Source organism: Macaca fascicularis, chromosome 8 (assembly GCF_037993035.2).
Source record: "Macaca fascicularis isolate 582-1 chromosome 8, T2T-MFA8v1.1".
NCBI classification, from domain to species: Eukaryota; Metazoa; Chordata; class Mammalia; order Primates; family Cercopithecidae; genus Macaca; species Macaca fascicularis.
Genome location: NC_088382.1, coordinates 79,954,218 through 79,960,239, shown reverse-complemented (window position 1 = coordinate 79,960,239; position 6,022 = coordinate 79,954,218).

The window sequence follows — 6,022 nt, the reverse complement described above, 5'->3', positions numbered from 1 at the left end:
AATCAAATAACAATACTGTATAATGGATAATGCATCCTATACTAACTAGAAAATTTGGGGGACCATTTCATTTAATATCTGTTTACTCAAGTTTTGGTCATATTGATAGGATTACATATTTCAATTTTTAATTTGGAAATACAGTCATTCATAACACAACATCATTCTATAGTAGTACCCTGAAGCTCTTTTATGTTTATTTTTTTAAATGTATATTATCAGCCAGGTGCAGTGGCTTATGCCTATCACCCCAGCACTTTGGGAGGCTGGGGCGGGAGGATCACTTGAGCCCAGGAGTTTGAGACTAGTTTGGGCAACACTTTAAGCCCTGTTTTAAAAATATATTAAACAATTTTTTAAATGAAATGTATGTGATCTATTTCTAAAACTAATTTGAACCAGTTTAAAATAATAATAAAAGCTGTAGACAGCTGGGTGTGGTGGCTCAAGCCTGTAATCCCAGCACTTTGGGAGGCCGAGGTGGGTGGATCACCTGAGGTTGGGAGTTCGCGACCAGCCTGACCAACATAGAGAAACCCTGTATCTACTAAAAATACAAAATTAGCTGAGCGTGGTGGTCCATGCCTGTAATCTCAGCTACTTGGGAGGCTGAGGCAAGAGAATCACTTGAACCCGGGAGATGGAGGTTGTGGTGAGCCGAGATCATGCCATTGCACTCCAGCCTGAGCAACAAGAGCAAAACTCCGTCTCAAAAAAAAAAAAAAAAAAAAAAAATCAATAGACTAGGACAGTCACAGTAGAAGACAAACCACCATGTAGAATGTAAAATGAGATTAAAACTCTACGCTAATATACTTATTCTGGCTGAACATTTTTAGATGCAGCATAGGGTATAACACAGAGAATGTAGATTTTGGAGTCAGGCAAACTTGTATTTCTCCACCATTTCATCGTTGTATAATGTTGGACAAATCATTTGATTTCTGAGGTTTAACATCACATCCATAAAACTGAAGAACCATTGCTTTATTTGATTTATCCTCCCAGTCCCTGCAACTACTAATTAGGAGACACCATTAGAATGCGGATTGCAGGCAGTATGGTGTACTTACTGGGAATAATGATACTAATGGAACACAGTTTTGTTATTTTATTGTCAGAAATACAGAACTGTTTCTGGAGCTACAGATGGAATTTAGAGATCTCCTGAGGTAGTTTTTCTGCTTATATTTCTTTTCCCTACATGAGTCTATATCTGATAATTGTACATCCTTTCACTCATTAGAGTAAAAAAAAAAATGTGTAAAGAGGGACATTTAAAACCCTGAAAAAACAACTAGGCAAAAAGTAAAGTGGCATCCCTGATATTGATGGTGCTCTTAATGAGCCCTCAGGGTGTCCTTCTTGAATCTGGGAAACTTGGCAGTTGCAATGAACAAAACAATCACGGTAGATAGATGCTTGGGATCTCAATGGGCCTGCAGAAGGCTCAGTGTTCTGGCCACAAAGTTATAGCTCATTTGTACCCAGGCAAAGCACAGGGCAGTCTGGGGTTGGTAGGAGCTGCCATTCCAAGTATAAAACAGGTAAAATCACAAATACTGTCCTAGACTATCTGTTATTGGTGGATCTGATTTTGACATGATAGACTGCAGAATATTTTGCTCAGACATCATTTTTAAGGGTGTTCAGAATGCTTTGTGAGGCTGGGCACGGTGGCTCGTGCCTGTAAGCTCAGCACTATGGGAGGCAGAGGTGGGCGGATCACCTGAGGTCAGGAGTTCGAGACCAGTCTGGCCAACATGGTGATTATCTATGGGGCACTTATAGATAGTTCTTCATTCAAGACAGGTAGCAACTATTTAATCCATTTTCCAGGCATTAGTAGCTGAGCAGGTGGAAATTAGATGGGAAACCCTCCTAACAAGCGTCCACAACCCTTATTTGAATTATTTGAATTATTTCACAGCTGTCTTTATGGACTGAAGTTATATGCCACCCAAGCCTGGTCTGTCACTCCAATGAATCTTAGTTTCCTTATATGTCAAATGGAGAGGTAGGATGACATTATTATTGCTACAGCTTCTATGAACAAAATATGCAAGGCAGGCGAGGTCTCAGTTATCCTTTGCCATTAGCAGATCTTTGTTTTACGGTAGCTTTTAGAAAGGCCGAATGGTGTGCAAAGCTGATAAGCATTTGAATTAGAGAACTCAGAAAAGGCATTTTTTTTTTCTCCTGGTCACCAGCAGCCTCCAACTGGGCGATGGAGAAGGAGAGAATCACAGAATGGGTGTCCTGTTGGTTTTGGGGGCAGGGGGACAGCACGGCAGATTCTGAGGAATACGATAATGGCTCCCGGGGATCCTCCAGCAGATGCCCCCAGGCGGGGCCGGCAGATGGCCAGGACTCCCTCTCCCGGTTGCTTCCCCGTGGAGCCGCGGCCACCTCGGGTTCCTCTTCCTCTTCGTTTTCTGGTCTCGAGTGGGAGTCGATCTGGTCTCTGCTCTCAGACATTAAGGCCATCCCTCCCCACCAGTCAGGGGCACTGGGAGCGGAGGCCCCAGCGAGGCCCCTCCCGACCTCTGTGAAAGCCTCAGGGAGACTTCTGGGGGAGGGGACGCCTAAGGTCACCGCGGCGAAGGCACTCGAGGGTCTAGAGGGGCTGTTTGAAGCCTTTCGGGCCTAATCAGAGCTCTACATCAGAAGGCATTTAATTGGCCTTGAAATTTCCGATCGATTCCCGAATTCAACACACTTTGGAAAACGTGCCTTGAGAGAGGAACCGGGCGAGAAGGGGTGCAGACACGTGGACCCCAGCTCACGTCCTCAACCCGCCTCGGGATCTGGGAACCACAAGCCCCGCCCCTTTGTCCCTCGCATCCACCCCTGCACCCCAGCAGAGGCCGAGGATCCCGCCAAGCTCAACCCGACCCCGCCGCCGGCACTCCTGGGGCGCGCGCGTTCCAGACTCTTAGGGCCAGTGTCGGACGCCAGAGCCCTTCCTGCAACTCCCGGCCGCTTCATGAACCTGACAACCTCTAGGGAGGCGAAAGGGAGAGTGGATTTGGAGAGGAACAAATTCCATATATTTAAAATAACGTTTTTCTCCTAGCCTTACAAAAATAACATTGCGGGCAACATATACCCGGCATTCAGCCACCTAGAGATAATCACTCTCTAATCTCTGCCATCCAGATTATGTCTACGTGTTTTCTCTTTTCACCAGAAACTGTTCTGCAAACAACTTTACCCCCGACTTAGTGTGCAGTGAGCATTTCCTGTTGATAGTATTCTCCGGTAAAATGACTTGAAACGTGCGCACTAAAGTCCACCAAAAAGATTGGCCTGGCGCGGTTGGCTCACGTCTGTAATCCCAGCACTTTGGGAGGCCGAGGCGGGTGGATTACGAGGTCAGGAGTTCAAGACCAGCCTGGCCAAGATGGTAAAACCCCGTCTCTACTAAAAATACAAAAAAAGTTAGACAGACGTGGTGGCGGACACCTGTAATCCCAGCTACTTGGGAGGCTGAGGCAGAGAATTGCTTGAACCCGGGAGGGGGAGGTTGCAGAGATCGCGCCACTGCACTCCAGTCTGGGCAACAGAGCAAGACTCCATCTCCAAAATAAATAAATAAATAAATAAATAAATAAATATAAAATTACCATAACTTACAATCGACTATTGTGAAACATTTAGGTAGCTTACAATTTTTGAGTATTACAAATAGCTGTGCTAAACATCTGTGTAGGTTTAATAACATACCTACATCCCAGACTGTTTTTCACTTGAATAAATTTCTAGACGCGAACAAATGGAAGAAAACATAGGTAAGGAATGGAAATATTGGGCCCAAGTGTGCTGAGAATAGCACAGAAACAGTGGCTAATTCTTCCTTTCTTTTCTTTCTTGCTTGCTTTTCTGCTTTCTTGCTTTTTGGTTTCTTTTTTCTTCTCTTTCTTTTCTTTTTCTTCTTTTTATTTTTGGATCTCGGCTCACACAACCTCCGCTTTCCGGGCTCAAGCGATCCTCCCACCCCAACCTGCCAAGTAGCTGGGATTACAGGTGCATGCCACCAAGCCCGGCTAATTTTTGCATTTTTAATAGAGACGGGTCTCGCCATGTTGGCCAGGCTGGTCTCGAACTCCTGGGCTCAAGGGATCCTCCCGCCTTGGCCTCCCAAAGTGCTGGGATTACAGGCGTGAGCCGCTGCACCCACCTCCTTGTCACTTTCTTGATTTTACCTTGTTACTTCCTGTCCTCCCAATAATGATTATTCAGAGTTGCGCTGGATAAAGCAGGGACCTGATTTCACCAGGACAAACGGTGCCAGAGATGTTTCCCCTTTAGGAAACCTAGCCCAGAGAACCGGGGTCGGGGATGGGGGGTGGGAGCTAGGAGAGGAAAAGGGACAGATGGGGGCAGATACAGATTATGAATGGATGCTCCTCCCAGGTGGTACCCAGAGCCTGGCCCCATCCACTCGTGCGTGGGCGCAGCAGGGGGTCGTGACGATGGCTGAGACCACAGGTGGTCCTCCTCTGAGACTTGAAGTGTCCACTCTCTCCCTTCCTCCTCTCTCCACTCCCTTCCTTACTCCACACCTTTAGACCTCCTCCCCTTCCTCTCCACCTGGCCCAGGTGAGTGGGACCGGCCCAGGCGCTGCGAATGGGGCTTTCGGCTAGAGAGGGGGCGAGCGAGCTCTATCGCAGATCACGCGCAGCGGCAGAGAAGGAACTGAGCGCGGCTTTATTCCCTCCCTCCGCTCACGCCCCAGACATCCCGGAGCTCCCAAACCCGCTCCTGGCAGAGCTCCGCCCGGCCAGCAACTGCCCTAACCCTGGGGTCTTGGCTCCCTCTCCATCTGTCTTTCGGGAGTGCATAGCCACAGCTAGAGATCAACCGATGGAGGAAAGGGTCTAACTCCAGGTTCTTTACCTGCATACTGAAATGGGGCGACTGGTTTCTTTTAGTGGTATTTTTCTTTTTGACTGAAGGAGATCCGTATATCTGAAAGAGGTTCGTGAGGGAGCAAGGCATCAAAGCCAGAGGGAGGCCTTTCCTCTCATCCTAGTCTTTCTGTTTTGCTAGCTGTTCAGAGAGTGAAAGGATGAAGCCTTAGTGCAAGGCTGATGCAGACCATTCACCTGCCATTTTGTGGTATTTTTTCATTATTCACTTTCCTAAGTCTGACTCCCCTGTACATCTTCACAACTGCATAACCTTCTTGAATGTAAGAGACTGGCTCTTATACTTCTCATGTTGGTTCCTTGATAGATTAGAATATGTATAATATATATTTGTATATATTAAATATATATATTTAGGCCAGGCTTAGTGGTTCACATTTGTAATCCCAGCACTTTGGGAGGCTGAGGAGGATGGATAGCTTGAGCCCAGGAGTTCGAGACCAGCCTGGGCAACATGGTAAAAACCCTTATCTACTAAAACTACAGAAACTAGGCGGGCGTGGTGGCAAGTACCTGCAGTCCCAGCTACTCAGGAGGCTGAGGTGGGAAGATCATTTGAGCCCAGGAGGCAGAGGTTGCAGCGAGCTGAGATCATGCCACTATACTCTGCATTCCAACCTGGGTGACAGAGTAAGCCCCTGTCTCGAAATATATATATATACATAACCTGCCCACTTATGTGTGCTACTTTCTGCTTGAGCAAAAGCTATAGCTAGGGGTAAAACCTATGCATCAATTGCCCTGCATAGCAATAGGCTGCTTCTCATACTCACTGCATTTTTAATATTTATTTTTTTATTTTTTTGAGACAGTCTTTCTCTGTGGCCCAGGCTGTAGTGCAGCAGTGCCATCTCCACTCACTGCAAGCCCCGCCTCCCAGGTTCATGCCATTCTCCCGCCTCAGCCTCCCAAGTAACTGGGACTACAGGCGCCCACCACCATGCCCGACTAATTTTTTGTATTTTTAGTAGAGATGGGGTTTCACTGTGTTAGCTGGGATGGTCTCTATCACCTGACCTCATGATCCGCCCACCTCGGCCTCCCAAAGTGCTGGGATTACAGGCGTGAGCCACCACGCCTGGCCTAATTT